This window comes from Vigna unguiculata, unplaced genomic scaffold (genome assembly GCF_037176805.1).
Source record: "Vigna unguiculata cultivar grain cowpea cultivar isolate G323 ecotype 2 unplaced genomic scaffold, ASM3717680v1 ptg000026l_ERROPOS8475000, whole genome shotgun sequence".
NCBI classification, from domain to species: Eukaryota; Viridiplantae; Streptophyta; class Magnoliopsida; order Fabales; family Fabaceae; genus Vigna; species Vigna unguiculata.
Genome location: NW_028196671.1, coordinates 267140 through 282804, shown reverse-complemented (window position 1 = coordinate 282804; position 15665 = coordinate 267140). Strand labels below are relative to the sequence as shown.

The following is a 15665-nucleotide window of genomic DNA, read 5'->3' as shown; positions in this document are numbered from 1 at the left end:
CCAAGCACGCTTAACTGCGGAGTTCTGATGGGATCCGGTGCATTAGTGCTGGTATGATCGCACCTGTGAAGTATTGCACGATCAATGTACATATGGGTTTCGCATTGGGCCTAAGTTTGAACACTTGGCGCGGCGCGGGGGCACGGGGACGTGAGGTGCGTTGTTTTGGTCTGAAGAGATTTTGGTAGTAGTCAGTTGGAATGATTTAGGTGATAATTTAGGATTTGATTGCAAAAGAAAACAGTGATGAAAAGAACGTAGGAAAAGAAAATAACGTAAAAAAGAGGTGCAACACGAGGACTTCCCAGGAGGTCACCCATCCTAGTACTACTCTCGCCCAAGCACGCTTAACTGCGGAGTTCTGATGGGATCCGGTGCATTAGTGCTGGTATGATCGCACCTGTGAAGTATTGCACGATCAATGTACATATGGGTTTCGCATTGGGCCTAAGTTTGAACACTTGGCGCGGCGCGGGGGCACGGGGACGTGAGGTGGGTTGTTTTGGTCTGAAGAGATTTTGGTAGTAGTCAGTTGGAATGATTTAGGTGATAATTTAGGATTTGATTGCAAAAGAAAACAGTGATGAAAAGAACGTAGGAAAAGAAAATAACGTAAAAAAGAGGTGCAACACGAGGACTTCCCAGGAGGTCACCCATCCTAGTACTACTCTCGCCCAAGCACGCTTAACTGCAGAGTTCTGATGGGAACCGCTGCATTAGTGCTGGTATGATCGCACCTGTGAAGTATTGCACGATCAATGTACATATGGGTTTCGCATTGGGCCTAAGTTTGAACACTTGGCGCGGCGCGGGGGCACGGGGACGTGAGGTGGGTTGTTTTGGTCTGAAGAGATTTTGGTAGTAGTCAGTTGGAATGATTTAGGTGATAATTTAGGATTTGATTGCAAAAGAAAACAGTGATGAAAAGAACGTAGGAAAAGAAAATAACGTAAAAAAGAGGTGCAACACGAGGACTTCCCAGGAGGTCACCCATCCTAATACTACTCTCGCCCAAGCATGCTTAACTGCGGAGTTCTGATGGGATCCGGTGCATTAGTGCTGGTATGATCGCACCTGTGAAGTATTGCACGATCAATGTACATATGGGTTTCGCATTGGGCCTAAGTTTGAACACTTGGCGCGGCGCGGGGGCACGGGGACGTGAGGTGGGTTGTTTTGGTCTGAAGAGATTTTGGTAGTAGTCAGTTGGAATGATTTAGGTGATAATTTAGGATTTGATTGCAAAAGAAAACAGTGATGAAAAGAACGTAAGAAAAGAAAATAGGACTTCCCAGGAGGTCACCCATCCTAGTACTACTCTCGCCCAAGCACGCTTAACTGCGGAGTTCTGATGGGATCCGGTGCATTAGTGCTGGTATGATCGCACCTGTGAAGTATTGCACGATCAATGTACATATGGGTTTCGCATTGGGCCTAAGTTTGAACACTTGGCGCGGCGCGGGGGCACGGGGACGTGAGGTGGGTTGTTTTGGTCTGAAGAGATTTTGGTAGTAGTCAGTTGGAATGATTTAGGTGATAATTTAGGATTTGATTGCAAAAGAAAACAGTGATGAAAAGAACGTAGGAAAAGAAAATAACGTAAAAAAGAGGTGCAACACGAGGACTTCCCAGGAGGTCACCCATCCTAGTACTACTCTCGCCCAAGCACGCTTAACTGCGGAGTTCTGATGGGATCCGGTGCATTAGTGCTGGTATGATCGCACCTGTGAAGTATTGCACGATCAATGTACATATGGGTTTCGCATTGGGCCTAAGTTTGAACACTTGGCGCGGCGCGGGGGCACGGGGACGTGAGGTGGGTTGTTTTGGTCTGAAGAGATTTTGGTAGTAGTCAGTTGGAATGATTTAGGTGATAATTTAGGATTTGATTGCAAAAGAAAACAGTGATGAAAAGAACGTAGGAAAAGAAAATAACGTAAAAAAGAGGTGCAACACGAGGACTTCCCAGGAGGTCACCCATCCTAGTACTACTCTCGCCCAAGCACGCTTAACTGCGAAGTTCTGATGGGATCCGGTGCATTAGTGCTGGTATGATCGCACCTGTGAAGTATTGCACGATCAATGTACATATGGGTTTCGCATTGGGCCTAAGTTTGAACACTTGGCGCGGCGCGGGGGCACGGGGACGTGAGGTGGGTTGTTTTGGTCTGAAGAGATTTTGGTAGTAGTCAGTTGGAATGATTTAGGTGATAATTTAGGATTTGATTGCAAAAGAAAACAGTGATGAAAAGAACGTAGGAAAAGAAAATAGGACTTCCCAGGAGGTCACCCATCCTAGTACTACTCTCGCCCAAGCACGCTTAACTGCGAAGTTCTGATGGGATCCGGTGCATTAGTGCTGGTATGATCGCACCTGTGAAGTATTGCACGATCAATGTACATATGGGTTTCGCATTGGGCCTAAGTTTGAACACTTGGCGCGGCGCGGGGGCACGGGGACGTGAGGTGGGTTGTTTTGGTCTGAAGAGATTTTGGTAGTAGTCAGTTGGAATGATTTAGGTGATAATTTAGGATTTGATTGCAAAAGAAAACAGTGATGAAAAGAACGTAGGAAAAGAAAATAACGTAAAAAAGAGGTGCAACACGAGGACTTCCCAGGAGGTCACCCATCCTAATACTACTCTCGCCAAGCACGCTTAACTGCGGAGTTCTGATGGGATCCGGTGCATTAGTGCTGGTATGATCGCACCTGTGAAGTATTGCACGATCAATGTACATATGGGTTTCGCATTGGGCCTAAGTTTGAACACTTGGCGCGGCGCGGGGGCACGGGGATGTGAGGTGGGTTGTTTTGGTCTGAAGAGATTTTGGTAGTAGTCAGTTGGAATGATTTAGGTGATAATTTAGGATTTGATTGCAAAAGAAAACAGTGATGAAAAGAACGTAGGAAAAGAAAATAACGTAAAAAAGAGGTGCAACACGAGGACTTCCCAGGAGGTCACCCATTCTAGTACTACTCTCGCCCAAGCACGCTTAACTGCGGAGTTCTGATGGGATCCGGTGCATTAGTGCTGGTATGATCGCACCTGTGAAGTATTGCACGATCAATGTACATATGGGTTTCGCATTGGGCCTAAGTTTGAACACTTGGCGCGGCGCGGGGGCACGGGGACGTGAGGTGGGTTGTTTTGGTCTGAAGAGATTTTGGTAGTAGTCAGTTGGAATGATTTAGGTGATAATTTAGGATTTGATTGCAAAAGAAAACAGTGATGAAAAGAACGTAGGAAAAGAAAATAACGTAAAAAAGAGGTGCAACACGAGGACTTCCCAGGAGGTCACCCATCCTAGTACTACTCTCGCCCAAGCACACTTAACTGCGGAGTTCTGATGGGATCCGGTGCATTAGTGCTGGTATGATCGCACCTGTGAAGTATTGCACGATCAATGTACATATGGGTTTCGCATTGGGCCTAAGTTTGAACACTTGGCGCGGCGCGGGGGCACGGGGACGTGAGGTGGGTTGTTTTGGTCTGAAGAGATTTTGGTAGTAGTCAGTTGGAATGATTTAGGTGATAATTTAGGATTTGATTGCAAAAGAAAACAGTGATGAAAAGAACGTAGGAAAAGAAAATAACGTAAAAAAGAGGTGCAACACGAGGACTTCCCAGGAGGTCACCCATCCTAGTACTACTCTCGCCCAAGCACGCTTAACTGCGGAGTTCTGATGGGATTCGGTGCATTAGTGCTGGTATGATCGCACCTGTGAAGTATTGCACGATCAATGTACATATGGGTTTCGCATTGGGCCTAAGTTTGAACACTTGGCGCGGCGCGGGGGCACGGAGACGTGAGGTGGGTTGTTTTAGTCTGAAGAGATTTTGGTAGTAGTCAGTTGGAATGATTTAGGTGATAATTTAGGATTTGATTGCAAAAGAAAACAGTGATGAAAAGAACGTAGGAAAAGAAAATAACGTAAAAAAGAGGTGCAACACGAGGACTTCCCAGGAGGTCACCCATCCTAGTACTACTCTCGCCCAAGCACGCTTAACTGCGGAGTTCTGATGGGATCCGGTGCATTTGTGCTGGTATGATCGCACCTGTGAAGTATTGCACGATCAATGTACATATGGGTTTCGCATTGGGCCTAAGTTTGAACACTTGGCGCGGCGCGGGGGCACGGGGACGTGAGGTGGGTTGTTTTGGTCTGAAGAGATTTTGGTAGTAGTCAGTTGGAATGATTTAGGTGATAATTTAGGATTTGATTGCAAAAGAAAACAGTGATGAAAAGAACGTAGGAAAAGAAAATAACGTAAAAAAGAGGTGCAACACGAGGACTTCCCAGGAGGTCTCCCATCCTAATACTACTCTCGCCCAAGCACGCTTAACTGCGGAGTTCTGATGGGATCCGGTGCATTAGTGCTGGTATGATCGCACCTGTGAAGTATTGCACGATCAATGTACATATGGGTTTCGCATTGGGCCTAAGTTTGAACACTTGGCGCGGCGCGGGGGCACGGGGACGTGAGGTGGGTTGTTTTGGTCTGAAGAGATTTTGGTAGTAGTCAGTTGGAATGATTTAGGTGATAATTTAGGATTTGATTGCAAAAGAAAACAGTGATGAAAAGAACGTAAGAAAAGAAAATAGGACTTCCCAGGAGGTCACCCATCCTAGTACTACTCTCGCCCAAGCACGCTTAACTGCGGAGTTCTGATGGGATCCGGTGCATTAGTGCTGGTATGATCGCACCTGTGAAGTATTGTACGATCAATGTACATATGGGTTTCGCATTGGGCCTAAGTTTGAACACTTGGCGCGGCGCGGGGGCACGGGGACGTGAGGTGGGTTGTTTTGGTCTGAAGAGATTTTGGTAGTAGTCAGTTGGAATGATTTAGGTGATAATTTAGGATTTGATTGCAAAAGAAAACAGTGATGAAAAGAACGTAGGAAAAGAAAATAACGTAAAAAAGAGGTGCAACACGAGGACTTCCCAGGAGGTCACCCATCCTAGTACTACTCTCGCCCAAGCACGCTTAACTGCGAAGTTCTGATGGGATCCGGTGCATTAGTGCTGGTATGATCGCACCTGTGAAGTATTGCACGATCAATGTACATATGGGTTTCGCATTGGGCCTAAGTTTGAACACTTGGCGCGGCGCGGGGGCACGGGGACGTGAGGTGGGTTGTTTTGGTCTGAAGAGATTTTGGTAGTAGTCAGTTGGAATGATTTAGGTGATAATTTAGGATTTGATTGCAAAAGAAAACAGTGATGAAAAGAACGTAAGAAAAGAAAATAGGACTTCCCAGGAGGTCACCCATCCTAGTACTACTCTCGCCCAAGCACGCTTAACTGCGGAGTTCTGATGGGATCCGGTGCATTAGTGCTGGTATGATCGCACCTGTGAAGTATTGCACGATCAATGTACATATGGGTTTCGCATTGGGCCTAAGTTTGAACACTTGGCGCGGCGCGGGGGCACGGGGACGTGAGGTGGGTTGTTTTGGTCTGAAGAGATTTTGGTAGTAGTCAGTTGGAATGATTTAGGTGATAATTTAGGATTTGATTGCAAAAGAAAACAGTGATGAAAAGAACGTAGGAAAAGAAAATAACGTAAAAAAGAGGTGCAACACGAGGACTTCCCAGGAGGTCACCCATCCTAGTACTACTCTCGCCCAAGCACGCTTAACTGCGGAGTTCTGATGGGATCCGGTGCATTAGTGCTGGTATGATCGCACCTGTGAAGTATTGCACGATCAATGTACATATGGGTTTCGCATTGGGCCTAAGTTTGAACACTTGGCGCGGCGCGGGGGCACGGGGACGTGAGGTGGGTTGTTTTGGTCTGAAGAGATTTTGGTAGTAGTCAGTTGGAATGATTTAGGTGATAATTTAGGATTTGATTGCAAAAGAAAACAGTGATGAAAAGAACGTAGGAAAAGAAAATAACGTAAAAAAGAGGTGCAACACGAGGACTTCCCAGGAGGTCACCCATCCTAGTACTACTCTCGCCCAAGCACGCTTAACTGCGAAGTTCTGATGGGATCCGGTGCATTAGTGCTGGTATGATCGCACCTGTGAAGTATTGCACGATCAATGTACATATGGGTTTCGCATTGGGCCTAAGTTTGAACACTTGGCGCGGCGCGGGGGCACGGGGACGTGAGGTGGGTTGTTTTGGTCTGAAGAGATTTTGGTAGTAGTCAGTTGGAATGATTTAGGTGATAATTTAGGATTTGATTGCAAAAGAAAACAGTGATGAAAAGAACGTAGGAAAAGAAAATAGGACTTCCCAGGAGGTCACCCATCCTAGTACTACTCTCGCCCAAGCACGCTTAACTGCGAAGTTCTGATGGGATCCGGTGCATTAGTGCTGGTATGATCGCACCTGTGAAGTATTGCACGATCAATGTACATATGGGTTTCGCATTGGGCCTAAGTTTGAACACTTGGCGCGGCGCGGGGGCACGGGGACGTGAGGTGGGTTGTTTTGGTCTGAAGAGATTTTGGTAGTAGTCAGTTGGAATGATTTAGGTGATAATTTAGGATTTGATTGCAAAAGAAAACAGTGATGAAAAGAACGTAGGAAAAGAAAATAACGTAAAAAAGAGGTGCAACACGAGGACTTCCCAGGAGGTCACCCATCCTAATACTACTCTCGCCAAGCACGCTTAACTGCGGAGTTCTGATGGGATCCGGTGCATTAGTGCTGGTATGATCGCACCTGTGAAGTATTGCACGATCAATGTACATATGGGTTTCGCATTGGGCCTAAGTTTGAACACTTGGCGCGGCGCGGGGGCACGGGGATGTGAGGTGGGTTGTTTTGGTCTGAAGAGATTTTGGTAGTAGTCAGTTGGAATGATTTAGGTGATAATTTAGGATTTGATTGCAAAAGAAAACAGTGATGAAAAGAACGTAGGAAAAGAAAATAACGTAAAAAAGAGGTGCAACACGAGGACTTCCCAGGAGGTCACCCATTCTAGTACTACTCTCGCCCAAGCACGCTTAACTGCGGAGTTCTGATGGGATCCGGTGCATTAGTGCTGGTATGATCGCACCTGTGAAGTATTGCACGATCAATGTACATATGGGTTTCGCATTGGGCCTAAGTTTGAACACTTGGCGCGGCGCGGGGGCACGGGGACGTGAGGTGGGTTGTTTTGGTCTGAAGAGATTTTGGTAGTAGTCAGTTGGAATGATTTAGGTGATAATTTAGGATTTGATTGCAAAAGAAAACAGTGATGAAAAGAACGTAGGAAAAGAAAATAACGTAAAAAAGAGGTGCAACACGAGGACTTCCCAGGAGGTCACCCATCCTAGTACTACTCTCGCCCAAGCACACTTAACTGCGGAGTTCTGATGGGATCCGGTGCATTAGTGCTGGTATGATCGCACCTGTGAAGTATTGCACGATCAATGTACATATGGGTTTCGCATTGGGCCTAAGTTTGAACACTTGGCGCGGCGCGGGGGCACGGGGACGTGAGGTGGGTTGTTTTGGTCTGAAGAGATTTTGGTAGTAGTCAGTTGGAATGATTTAGGTGATAATTTAGGATTTGATTGCAAAAGAAAACAGTGATGAAAAGAACGTAGGAAAAGAAAATAACGTAAAAAAGAGGTGCAACACGAGGACTTCCCAGGAGGTCACCCATCCTAGTACTACTCTCGCCCAAGCACGCTTAACTGCGGAGTTCTGATGGGATTCGGTGCATTAGTGCTGGTATGATCGCACCTGTGAAGTATTGCACGATCAATGTACATATGGGTTTCGCATTGGGCCTAAGTTTGAACACTTGGCGCGGCGCGGGGGCACGGAGACGTGAGGTGGGTTGTTTTAGTCTGAAGAGATTTTGGTAGTAGTCAGTTGGAATGATTTAGGTGATAATTTAGGATTTGATTGCAAAAGAAAACAGTGATGAAAAGAACGTAGGAAAAGAAAATAACGTAAAAAAGAGGTGCAACACGAGGACTTCCCAGGAGGTCACCCATCCTAGTACTACTCTCGCCCAAGCACGCTTAACTGCGGAGTTCTGATGGGATCCGGTGCATTTGTGCTGGTATGATCGCACCTGTGAAGTATTGCACGATCAATGTACATATGGGTTTCGCATTGGGCCTAAGTTTGAACACTTGGCGCGGCGCGGGGGCACGGGGACGTGAGGTGGGTTGTTTTGGTCTGAAGAGATTTTGGTAGTAGTCAGTTGGAATGATTTAGGTGATAATTTAGGATTTGATTGCAAAAGAAAACAGTGATGAAAAGAACGTAGGAAAAGAAAATAACGTAAAAAAGAGGTGCAACACGAGGACTTCCCAGGAGGTCTCCCATCCTAATACTACTCTCGCCCAAGCACGCTTAACTGCGGAGTTCTGATGGGATCCGGTGCATTAGTGCTGGTATGATCGCACCTGTGAAGTATTGCACGATCAATGTACATATGGGTTTCGCATTGGGCCTAAGTTTGAACACTTGGCGCGGCGCGGGGGCACGGGGACGTGAGGTGGGTTGTTTTGGTCTGAAGAGATTTTGGTAGTAGTCAGTTGGAATGATTTAGGTGATAATTTAGGATTTGATTGCAAAAGAAAACAGTGATGAAAAGAACGTAAGAAAAGAAAATAGGACTTCCCAGGAGGTCACCCATCCTAGTACTACTCTCGCCCAAGCACGCTTAACTGCGGAGTTCTGATGGGATCCGGTGCATTAGTGCTGGTATGATCGCACCTGTGAAGTATTGTACGATCAATGTACATATGGGTTTCGCATTGGGCCTAAGTTTGAACACTTGGCGCGGCGCGGGGGCACGGGGACGTGAGGTGGGTTGTTTTGGTCTGAAGAGATTTTGGTAGTAGTCAGTTGGAATGATTTAGGTGATAATTTAGGATTTGATTGCAAAAGAAAACAGTGATGAAAAGAACGTAGGAAAAGAAAATAACGTAAAAAAGAGGTGCAACACGAGGACTTCCCAGGAGGTCACCCATCCTAGTACTACTCTCGCCCAAGCACGCTTAACTGCGAAGTTCTGATGGGATCCGGTGCATTAGTGCTGGTATGATCGCACCTGTGAAGTATTGCACGATCAATGTACATATGGGTTTCGCATTGGGCCTAAGTTTGAACACTTGGCGCGGCGCGGGGGCACGGGGACGTGAGGTGGGTTGTTTTGGTCTGAAGAGATTTTGGTAGTAGTCAGTTGGAATGATTTAGGTGATAATTTAGGATTTGATTGCAAAAGAAAACAGTGATGAAAAGAACGTAGGAAAAGAAAATAGGACTTCCCAGGAGGTCACCCATCCTAGTACTACTCTCGCCCAAGCACGCTTAACTGCGGAGTTCTGATGGGATCCGGTGCATTAGTGCTGGTATGATCGCACCTGTGAAGTATTGCACGATCAATGTACATATGGGTTTCGCATTGGGCCTAAGTTTGAACACTTGGCGCGGCGCGGGGGCACGGGGACGTGAGGTGGGTTGTTTTGGTCTGAAGAGATTTTGGTAGTAGTCAGTTGGAATGATTTAGGTGATAATTTAGGATTTGATTGCAAAAGAAAACAGTGATGAAAAGAACGTAGGAAAAGAAAATAACGTAAAAAAGAGGTGCAACACGAGGACTTCCCAGGAGGTCACCCATCCTAGTACTACTCTCGCCCAAGCACGCTTAACTGCGGAGTTCTGATGGGATCCGGTGCATTAGTGCTGGTATGATCGCACCTGTGAAGTATTGCACGATCAATGTACATATGGGTTTCGCATTGGGCCTAAGTTTGAACACTTGGCGCGGCGCGGGGGCACGGGGACGTGAGGTGGGTTGTTTTGGTCTGAAGAGATTTTGGTAGTAGTTAGTTGGAATGATTTAGGTGATAATTTAGGATTTGATTGCAAAAGAAAACAGTGATGAAAAGAACGTAGGAAAAGAAAATAACGTAAAAAAGAGGTGCAACATGAGGACTTCCCAGGAGGTCACCCATCCTAGTACTACTCTCGCCCAAGCACGCTTAACTGCGGAGTTCTGATGGGATCCGGTGCATTAGTGCTGGTATTATCGCACCTGTGAAGTATTGCACGATCAATGTACATATGGGTTTCGCATTGGGCCTAAGTTTGAACACTTGGCGCGGCGCAGGGGCACGGGGACGTGAGGTGGGTTGTTTTGGTCTGAAGAGATTTTGGTAGTAGTCAGTTGGAATGATTTAGGTGATAATTTAGGATTTGATTGCAAAAGAAAACAGTGATGAAAAGAACGTAGGAAAAGAAAATAGGACTTCCCAGGAGGTCACCCATCCTAGTACTACTCTCGCCCAAGCACGCTTAACTGCGGAGTTCTGATGGGATCCGGTGCATTAGTGCTGGTATGATCGCACCTGTGAAGTATTGCACGATCAATGTACATATGGGTTTCGCATTGGGCCTAAGTTTGAACACTTGGCGCGGCGCGGGGGCACGGGGACGTGAGGTGGGTTGTTTTGGTCTGAAGAGATTTTGGTAGTAGTCAGTTGGAATGATTTAGGTGATAATTTAGGATTTGATTGCAAAAGAAAACAGTGATGAAAAGAACGTAGGAAAAGAAAATAACGTAAAAAAGAGGTGCAACACGAGGACTTCCCAGGAGGTCACCCATCCTAATACTACTCTCGCCAAGCACGCTTAACTGCGGAGTTCTGATGGGATCCGGTGCATTAGTGCTGGTATGATCGCACCTGTGAAGTATTGCACGATCAATGTACATATGGGTTTCGCATTGGGCCTAAGTTTGAACACTTGGCGCGGCGCGGGGGCACGGGGACGTGAGGTGGGTTGTTTTGGTCTGAAGAGATTTTGGTAGTAGTCAGTTGGAATGATTTAGGTGATAATTTAGGATTTGATTGCAAAAGAAAACAGTGATGAAAAGAACGTAGGAAAAGAAAATAACGTAAAAAAGAGGTGCAACACGAGGACTTCCCAGGAGGTCACCCATTCTAGTACTACTCTCGCCCAAGCACGCTTAACTGCGGAGTTCTGATGGGATCCGGTGCATTAGTGCTGGTATGATCGCACCTGTGAAGTATTGCACGATCAATGTACATATGGGTTTCGCATTGGGCCTAAGTTTGAACACTTGGCGCGGCGCGGGGGCACGGGGACGTGAGGTGGGTTGTTTTGGTCTGAAGAGATTTTGGTAGTAGTCAGTTGGAATGATTTAGGTGATAATTTAGGATTTGATTGCAAAAGAAAACAGTGATGAAAAGAACGTAGGAAAAGAAAATAACGTAAAAAAGAGGTGCAACACGAGGACTTCCCAGGAGGTCACCCATCCTAGTACTACTCTCGCCCAAGCACACTTAACTGCGGAGTTCTGATGGGATCCGGTGCATTAGTGCTGGTATGATCGCACCTGTGAAGTATTGCACGATCAATGTACATATGGGTTTCGCATTGGGCCTAAGTTTGAACATTTAGGTGATAATTTAGGATTTGATTGCAAAAGAAAACAGTGATGAAAAGAACGTAGGAAAAGAAAATAACGTAAAAAAGAGGTGCAACACGAGGACTTCCCAGGAGGTCACCCATCCTAGTACTACTCTCGCCCAAGCACGCTTAACTGCGGAGTTCTGATGGGATTCGGTGCATTAGTGCTGGTATGATCGCACCTGTGAAGTATTGCACGATCAATGTACATATGGGTTTCGCATTGGGCCTAAGTTTGAACACTTGGCGCGGCGCGGGGGCACGGAGACGTGAGGTGGGTTGTTTTAGTCTGAAGAGATTTTGGTAGTAGTCAGTTGGAATGATTTAGGTGATAATTTAGGATTTGATTGCAAAAGAAAACAGTGATGAAAAGAACGTAGGAAAAGAAAATAACGTAAAAAAGAGGTGCAACACGAGGACTTCCCAGGAGGTCACCCATCCTAGTACTACTCTCGCCCAAGCACGCTTAACTGCGGAGTTCTGATGGGATCCGGTGCATTTGTGCTGGTATGATCGCACCTGTGAAGTATTGCACGATCAATGTACATATGGGTTTCGCATTGGGCCTAAGTTTGAACACTTGGCGCGGCGCGGGGGCACGGGGACGTGAGGTGGGTTGTTTTGGTCTGAAGAGATTTTGGTAGTAGTCAGTTGGAATGATTTAGGTGATAATTTAGGATTTGATTGCAAAAGAAAACAGTGATGAAAAGAACGTAGGAAAAGAAAATAACGTAAAAAAGAGGTGCAACACGAGGACTTCCCAGGAGGTCTCCCATCCTAATACTACTCTCGCCCAAGCACGCTTAACTGCGGAGTTCTGATGGGATCCGGTGCATTAGTGCTGGTATGATCGCACCTGTGAAGTATTGCACGATCAATGTACATATGGGTTTCGCATTGGGCCTAAGTTTGAACACTTGGCGCGGCGCGGGGGCACGGGGACGTGAGGTGGGTTGTTTTGGTCTGAAGAGATTTTGGTAGTAGTCAGTTGGAATGATTTAGGTGATAATTTAGGATTTGATTGCAAAAGAAAACAGTGATGAAAAGAACGTAAGAAAAGAAAATAGGACTTCCCAGGAGGTCACCCATCCTAGTACTACTCTCGCCCAAGCACGCTTAACTGCGGAGTTCTGATGGGATCCGGTGCATTAGTGCTGGTATGATCGCACCTGTGAAGTATTGCACGATCAATGTACATATGGGTTTCGCATTGGGCCTAAGTTTGAACACTTGGCGCGGCGCGGGGGCACGGGGACGTGAGGTGGGTTGTTTTGGTCTGAAGAGATTTTGGTAGTAGTCAGTTGGAATGATTTAGGTGATAATTTAGGATTTGATTGCAAAAGAAAACAGTGATGAAAAGAACGTAGGAAAAGAAAATAACGTAAAAAAGAGGTGCAACACGAGGACTTCCCAGGAGGTCACCCATCCTAGTACTACTCTCGCCCAAGCACGCTTAACTGCGAAGTTCTGATGGGATCCGGTGCATTAGTGCTGGTATGATCGCACCTGTGAAGTATTGCACGATCAATGTACATATGGTTTTCGCATTGGGCCTAAGTTTGAACACTTGGCGCGGCGCGGGGGCACGGGGACGTGAGGTGGGTTGTTTTGGTCTGAAGAGATTTTGGTAGTAGTCAGTTGGAATGATTTAGGTGATAATTTAGGATTTGATTGCAAAAGAAAACAGTGATGAAAAGAACGTAGGAAAAGAAAATAGGACTTCCCAGGAGGTCACCCATCCTAGTACTACTCTCGCCCAAGCACGCTTAACTGCGGAGTTCTGATGGGATCCGGTGCATTAGTGCTGGTATGATCGCACCTGTGAAGTATTGCACGATCAATGTACATATGGGTTTCGCATTGGGCCTAAGTTTGAACACTTGGCGCGGCGCGGGGGCACGGGGACGTGAGGTGGGTTGTTTTGGTCTGAAGAGATTTTGGTAGTAGTCAGTTGGAATGATTTAGGTGATAATTTAGGATTTGATTGCAAAAGAAAACAGTGATGAAAAGAACGTAGGAAAAGAAAATAACGTAAAAAAGAGGTGCAACACGAGGACTTCCCAGGAGGTCACCCATCCTAGTACTACTCTCGCCCAAGCACGCTTAACTGCGGAGTTCTGATGGGATCCGGTGCATTAGTGCTGGTATGATCGCACCTGTGAAGTATTGCACGATCAATGTACATATGGGTTTCGCATTGGGCCTAAGTTTGAACACTTGGCGCGGCGCGGGGGCACGGGGACGTGAGGTGGGTTGTTTTGGTCTGAAGAGATTTTGGTAGTAGTTAGTTGGAATGATTTAGGTGATAATTTAGGATTTGATTGCAAAAGAAAACAGTGATGAAAAGAACGTAGGAAAAGAAAATAACGTAAAAAAGAGGTGCAACACGAGGACTTCCCAGGAGGTCACCCATCCTAGTACTACTCTCGCCCAAGCACGCTTAACTGCGGAGTTCTGATGGGATCCGGTGCATTAGTGCTGGTATGATCGCACCTGTGAAGTATTGCACGATCAATGTACATATGGGTTTCGCATTGGGCCTAAGTTTGAACACTTGGCGCGGCGCGGGGGCACGGGGACGTGAGGTGGGTTGTTTTGGTCTGAAGAGATTTTGGTAGTAGTCAGTTGGAATGATTTAGGTGATAATTTAGGATTTGATTGCAAAAGAAAACAGTGATGAAAAGAACGTAAGAAAAGAAAATAGGACTTCCCAGGAGGTCACCCATCCTAGTACTACTCTCGCCCAAGCACGCTTAACTGCGGAGTTCTGATGGGATCCGGTGCATTAGTGCTGGTATGATCGCACCTGTGAAGTATTGCACGATCAATGTACATATGGGTTTCGCATTGGGCCTAAGTTTGAACACATGGCGCGGCGCGGGGGCACGGGGACGTGAGGTGGGTTGTTTTGGTCTGAAGAGATTTTGGTAGTAGTCAGTTGGAATGATTTAGGTGATAATTTAGGATTTGATTGCAAAAGAAAACAGTGATGAAAAGAACGTAGGAAAAGAAAATAACGTAAAAAAGAGGTGCAACACGAGGACTTCCCAGGAGGTCACCCATCCTAGTACTACTCTCGCCCAAGCACGCTTAACTGCGGAGTTCTGATGGGATCCGGTGCATTAGTGCTGGTATGATCGCACCTGTGAAGTATTGCACGATCAATGTACATATGGGTTTCGCATTGGGCCTAAGTTTGAACACTTGGCGCGGCGCGGGGGCACGGGGACGTGAGGTGGGTTGTTTTGGTCTGAAGAGATTTTGGTAGTAGTCAGTTGGAATGATTTAGGTGATAATTTAGGATTTGATTGCAAAAGAAAACAGTGATGAAAAGAACGTAGGAAAAGAAAATAACGTAAAAAAGAGGTGCAACACGAGGACTTCCCAGGAGGTCACCCATCCTAGTACTACTCTCGCCCAAGCACGCTTAACTGCGGAGTTCTGATGGGATCCGGTGCATTAGTGCTGGTATGATCGCACCTGTGAAGTATTGCACGATCAATGTACATATGGGTTTCGCATTGGGCCTAAGTTTGAACACTTGGCGCGGCGGCGCGGGGACGTGAGGTGGGTTGTTTTGGTCTGAAGAGATTTTGGTAGTAGTCAGTTGGAATGATTTAGGATTTGATTGCAAAAGAAAACAGTGATGAAAAGAACGTAGGAAAAGAAAATAACGTAGAAAAGAGGTGCAACACGAGGACTTCCCAGGAGGTCACCCATCCTAGTACTACTCTCGCCCAAGCACGCTTAACTGCGGAGTTCTGATGGGATCCGGTGCATTAGTGCTGGTATGATCGCACCTGTGAAGTATTGCACGATCAATGTACATATGGGTTTCGCATTGGGCCTAAGTTTGAACACTTGGCGCGGCGCGGGGGCACGGGGACGTGAGGTGGGTTGTTTTGGTCTGAAGAGATTTTGGTAGTAGTCAGTTGGAATGATTTAGGTGATAATTTAGGATTTGATTGCAAAAGAAAACAGTGATGAAAAGAACGTAGGAAAAGAAAATAACGTAAAAAGGAGGTGCAACACGAGGACTTCCCAGGAGGTCACCCATCCTAGTACTACTCTCGCCCAAGCACACTTAACTGCGGAGTTCTGATGGGATCCGGTGCATTAGTGCTGGTATGATCGCACCTGTGAAGTATTGCACGATCAATGTACATATGGGTTTCGCATTGGGCCTAAGTTTGAACACTTGGCGCGGCGCGGGGGCACGGGGACGTGAGGTGGGTTGTTTTGGTCTGAAGAGATTTTGGTAGTAG

General features: G+C 46.4%; 36 non-coding genes and 11 pseudogenes across 36 annotated transcripts; all 47 read right to left on the bottom strand.

The window, feature by feature from the left end:
- Positions 1-283: 283 nt before the first annotated feature.
- LOC146878700 (5S ribosomal RNA) lies at positions 284-402 on the bottom strand. Its single transcript, XR_014989875.1, has one exon. It is a non-coding gene; the product is annotated as a 5S ribosomal RNA (ribosomal RNA).
- Positions 403-620: 218 nt separating this feature from the next.
- On the bottom strand, positions 621-739 carry LOC146878699 (5S ribosomal RNA). Its single transcript, XR_014989445.1, has one exon. It is a non-coding gene; the product is annotated as a 5S ribosomal RNA (ribosomal RNA).
- A 218-nt stretch (positions 740-957) lies between these two features.
- Positions 958-1076, bottom strand: LOC146878698 (5S ribosomal RNA). The gene has a single exon (XR_014989405.1). It is a non-coding gene; the product is annotated as a 5S ribosomal RNA (ribosomal RNA).
- Positions 1077-1270: 194 nt separating this feature from the next.
- On the bottom strand, positions 1271-1389 carry LOC146878697 (5S ribosomal RNA; annotated as a pseudogene).
- A 218-nt stretch (positions 1390-1607) lies between these two features.
- Positions 1608-1726, bottom strand: LOC146878696 (5S ribosomal RNA). Its single transcript, XR_014989874.1, has one exon. It is a non-coding gene; the product is annotated as a 5S ribosomal RNA (ribosomal RNA).
- Positions 1727-1944: 218 nt separating this feature from the next.
- On the bottom strand, positions 1945-2063 carry LOC146878695 (5S ribosomal RNA). The gene has a single exon (XR_014989305.1). It is a non-coding gene; the product is annotated as a 5S ribosomal RNA (ribosomal RNA).
- A 194-nt stretch (positions 2064-2257) lies between these two features.
- LOC146878694 (5S ribosomal RNA) lies at positions 2258-2376 on the bottom strand (annotated as a pseudogene).
- A 218-nt stretch (positions 2377-2594) lies between these two features.
- On the bottom strand, positions 2595-2712 carry LOC146878693 (5S ribosomal RNA). Its single transcript, XR_014989440.1, has one exon. It is a non-coding gene; the product is annotated as a 5S ribosomal RNA (ribosomal RNA).
- A 218-nt stretch (positions 2713-2930) lies between these two features.
- LOC146878692 (5S ribosomal RNA) lies at positions 2931-3049 on the bottom strand. Its single transcript, XR_014989184.1, has one exon. It is a non-coding gene; the product is annotated as a 5S ribosomal RNA (ribosomal RNA).
- A 218-nt stretch (positions 3050-3267) lies between these two features.
- Positions 3268-3386, bottom strand: LOC146878691 (5S ribosomal RNA). The gene has a single exon (XR_014989247.1). It is a non-coding gene; the product is annotated as a 5S ribosomal RNA (ribosomal RNA).
- A 218-nt stretch (positions 3387-3604) lies between these two features.
- LOC146878690 (5S ribosomal RNA) lies at positions 3605-3723 on the bottom strand. Its single transcript, XR_014989391.1, has one exon. It is a non-coding gene; the product is annotated as a 5S ribosomal RNA (ribosomal RNA).
- A 218-nt stretch (positions 3724-3941) lies between these two features.
- Positions 3942-4060, bottom strand: LOC146878689 (5S ribosomal RNA). The gene has a single exon (XR_014989171.1). It is a non-coding gene; the product is annotated as a 5S ribosomal RNA (ribosomal RNA).
- Positions 4061-4278: 218 nt separating this feature from the next.
- LOC146878688 (5S ribosomal RNA) lies at positions 4279-4397 on the bottom strand. Its single transcript, XR_014989313.1, has one exon. It is a non-coding gene; the product is annotated as a 5S ribosomal RNA (ribosomal RNA).
- Positions 4398-4591: 194 nt separating this feature from the next.
- Positions 4592-4710, bottom strand: LOC146878687 (5S ribosomal RNA; annotated as a pseudogene).
- Positions 4711-4928: 218 nt separating this feature from the next.
- On the bottom strand, positions 4929-5047 carry LOC146878686 (5S ribosomal RNA). The gene has a single exon (XR_014989304.1). It is a non-coding gene; the product is annotated as a 5S ribosomal RNA (ribosomal RNA).
- Positions 5048-5241: 194 nt separating this feature from the next.
- On the bottom strand, positions 5242-5360 carry LOC146878685 (5S ribosomal RNA; annotated as a pseudogene).
- A 218-nt stretch (positions 5361-5578) lies between these two features.
- Positions 5579-5697, bottom strand: LOC146878684 (5S ribosomal RNA). The gene has a single exon (XR_014989873.1). It is a non-coding gene; the product is annotated as a 5S ribosomal RNA (ribosomal RNA).
- Positions 5698-5915: 218 nt separating this feature from the next.
- LOC146878683 (5S ribosomal RNA) lies at positions 5916-6034 on the bottom strand. The gene has a single exon (XR_014989302.1). It is a non-coding gene; the product is annotated as a 5S ribosomal RNA (ribosomal RNA).
- Positions 6035-6228: 194 nt separating this feature from the next.
- On the bottom strand, positions 6229-6347 carry LOC146878682 (5S ribosomal RNA; annotated as a pseudogene).
- A 218-nt stretch (positions 6348-6565) lies between these two features.
- Positions 6566-6683, bottom strand: LOC146878681 (5S ribosomal RNA). The gene has a single exon (XR_014989437.1). It is a non-coding gene; the product is annotated as a 5S ribosomal RNA (ribosomal RNA).
- A 218-nt stretch (positions 6684-6901) lies between these two features.
- Positions 6902-7020, bottom strand: LOC146878680 (5S ribosomal RNA). The gene has a single exon (XR_014989183.1). It is a non-coding gene; the product is annotated as a 5S ribosomal RNA (ribosomal RNA).
- A 218-nt stretch (positions 7021-7238) lies between these two features.
- Positions 7239-7357, bottom strand: LOC146878679 (5S ribosomal RNA). The gene has a single exon (XR_014989246.1). It is a non-coding gene; the product is annotated as a 5S ribosomal RNA (ribosomal RNA).
- Positions 7358-7575: 218 nt separating this feature from the next.
- On the bottom strand, positions 7576-7694 carry LOC146878678 (5S ribosomal RNA). Its single transcript, XR_014989390.1, has one exon. It is a non-coding gene; the product is annotated as a 5S ribosomal RNA (ribosomal RNA).
- Positions 7695-7912: 218 nt separating this feature from the next.
- On the bottom strand, positions 7913-8031 carry LOC146878677 (5S ribosomal RNA). Its single transcript, XR_014989169.1, has one exon. It is a non-coding gene; the product is annotated as a 5S ribosomal RNA (ribosomal RNA).
- Positions 8032-8249: 218 nt separating this feature from the next.
- LOC146878676 (5S ribosomal RNA) lies at positions 8250-8368 on the bottom strand. The gene has a single exon (XR_014989312.1). It is a non-coding gene; the product is annotated as a 5S ribosomal RNA (ribosomal RNA).
- Positions 8369-8562: 194 nt separating this feature from the next.
- On the bottom strand, positions 8563-8681 carry LOC146878675 (5S ribosomal RNA; annotated as a pseudogene).
- Positions 8682-8899: 218 nt separating this feature from the next.
- Positions 8900-9018, bottom strand: LOC146878674 (5S ribosomal RNA). Its single transcript, XR_014989301.1, has one exon. It is a non-coding gene; the product is annotated as a 5S ribosomal RNA (ribosomal RNA).
- Positions 9019-9212: 194 nt separating this feature from the next.
- LOC146878673 (5S ribosomal RNA) lies at positions 9213-9331 on the bottom strand (annotated as a pseudogene).
- Positions 9332-9549: 218 nt separating this feature from the next.
- LOC146878672 (5S ribosomal RNA) lies at positions 9550-9668 on the bottom strand. Its single transcript, XR_014989872.1, has one exon. It is a non-coding gene; the product is annotated as a 5S ribosomal RNA (ribosomal RNA).
- Positions 9669-9886: 218 nt separating this feature from the next.
- On the bottom strand, positions 9887-10005 carry LOC146878671 (5S ribosomal RNA). Its single transcript, XR_014989409.1, has one exon. It is a non-coding gene; the product is annotated as a 5S ribosomal RNA (ribosomal RNA).
- A 194-nt stretch (positions 10006-10199) lies between these two features.
- Positions 10200-10318, bottom strand: LOC146878670 (5S ribosomal RNA; annotated as a pseudogene).
- A 218-nt stretch (positions 10319-10536) lies between these two features.
- Positions 10537-10654, bottom strand: LOC146878669 (5S ribosomal RNA). Its single transcript, XR_014989436.1, has one exon. It is a non-coding gene; the product is annotated as a 5S ribosomal RNA (ribosomal RNA).
- A 218-nt stretch (positions 10655-10872) lies between these two features.
- Positions 10873-10991, bottom strand: LOC146878668 (5S ribosomal RNA). Its single transcript, XR_014989182.1, has one exon. It is a non-coding gene; the product is annotated as a 5S ribosomal RNA (ribosomal RNA).
- Positions 10992-11209: 218 nt separating this feature from the next.
- On the bottom strand, positions 11210-11328 carry LOC146878667 (5S ribosomal RNA). The gene has a single exon (XR_014989245.1). It is a non-coding gene; the product is annotated as a 5S ribosomal RNA (ribosomal RNA).
- A 137-nt stretch (positions 11329-11465) lies between these two features.
- LOC146878666 (5S ribosomal RNA) lies at positions 11466-11584 on the bottom strand. Its single transcript, XR_014989389.1, has one exon. It is a non-coding gene; the product is annotated as a 5S ribosomal RNA (ribosomal RNA).
- A 218-nt stretch (positions 11585-11802) lies between these two features.
- On the bottom strand, positions 11803-11921 carry LOC146878665 (5S ribosomal RNA). Its single transcript, XR_014989168.1, has one exon. It is a non-coding gene; the product is annotated as a 5S ribosomal RNA (ribosomal RNA).
- A 218-nt stretch (positions 11922-12139) lies between these two features.
- Positions 12140-12258, bottom strand: LOC146878664 (5S ribosomal RNA). The gene has a single exon (XR_014989311.1). It is a non-coding gene; the product is annotated as a 5S ribosomal RNA (ribosomal RNA).
- Positions 12259-12452: 194 nt separating this feature from the next.
- Positions 12453-12571, bottom strand: LOC146878663 (5S ribosomal RNA; annotated as a pseudogene).
- Positions 12572-12789: 218 nt separating this feature from the next.
- On the bottom strand, positions 12790-12908 carry LOC146878662 (5S ribosomal RNA). The gene has a single exon (XR_014989300.1). It is a non-coding gene; the product is annotated as a 5S ribosomal RNA (ribosomal RNA).
- A 194-nt stretch (positions 12909-13102) lies between these two features.
- LOC146878661 (5S ribosomal RNA) lies at positions 13103-13221 on the bottom strand (annotated as a pseudogene).
- A 218-nt stretch (positions 13222-13439) lies between these two features.
- On the bottom strand, positions 13440-13558 carry LOC146878660 (5S ribosomal RNA). Its single transcript, XR_014989871.1, has one exon. It is a non-coding gene; the product is annotated as a 5S ribosomal RNA (ribosomal RNA).
- Positions 13559-13776: 218 nt separating this feature from the next.
- On the bottom strand, positions 13777-13895 carry LOC146878659 (5S ribosomal RNA). Its single transcript, XR_014989869.1, has one exon. It is a non-coding gene; the product is annotated as a 5S ribosomal RNA (ribosomal RNA).
- Positions 13896-14089: 194 nt separating this feature from the next.
- Positions 14090-14208, bottom strand: LOC146878658 (5S ribosomal RNA; annotated as a pseudogene).
- A 218-nt stretch (positions 14209-14426) lies between these two features.
- Positions 14427-14545, bottom strand: LOC146878657 (5S ribosomal RNA). The gene has a single exon (XR_014989868.1). It is a non-coding gene; the product is annotated as a 5S ribosomal RNA (ribosomal RNA).
- Positions 14546-14763: 218 nt separating this feature from the next.
- Positions 14764-14882, bottom strand: LOC146878656 (5S ribosomal RNA). Its single transcript, XR_014989867.1, has one exon. It is a non-coding gene; the product is annotated as a 5S ribosomal RNA (ribosomal RNA).
- A 201-nt stretch (positions 14883-15083) lies between these two features.
- On the bottom strand, positions 15084-15202 carry LOC146878655 (5S ribosomal RNA). Its single transcript, XR_014989866.1, has one exon. It is a non-coding gene; the product is annotated as a 5S ribosomal RNA (ribosomal RNA).
- Positions 15203-15420: 218 nt separating this feature from the next.
- Positions 15421-15539, bottom strand: LOC146878654 (5S ribosomal RNA). The gene has a single exon (XR_014989244.1). It is a non-coding gene; the product is annotated as a 5S ribosomal RNA (ribosomal RNA).
- Between the last annotated feature and the right edge of the window lie 126 nt (positions 15540-15665).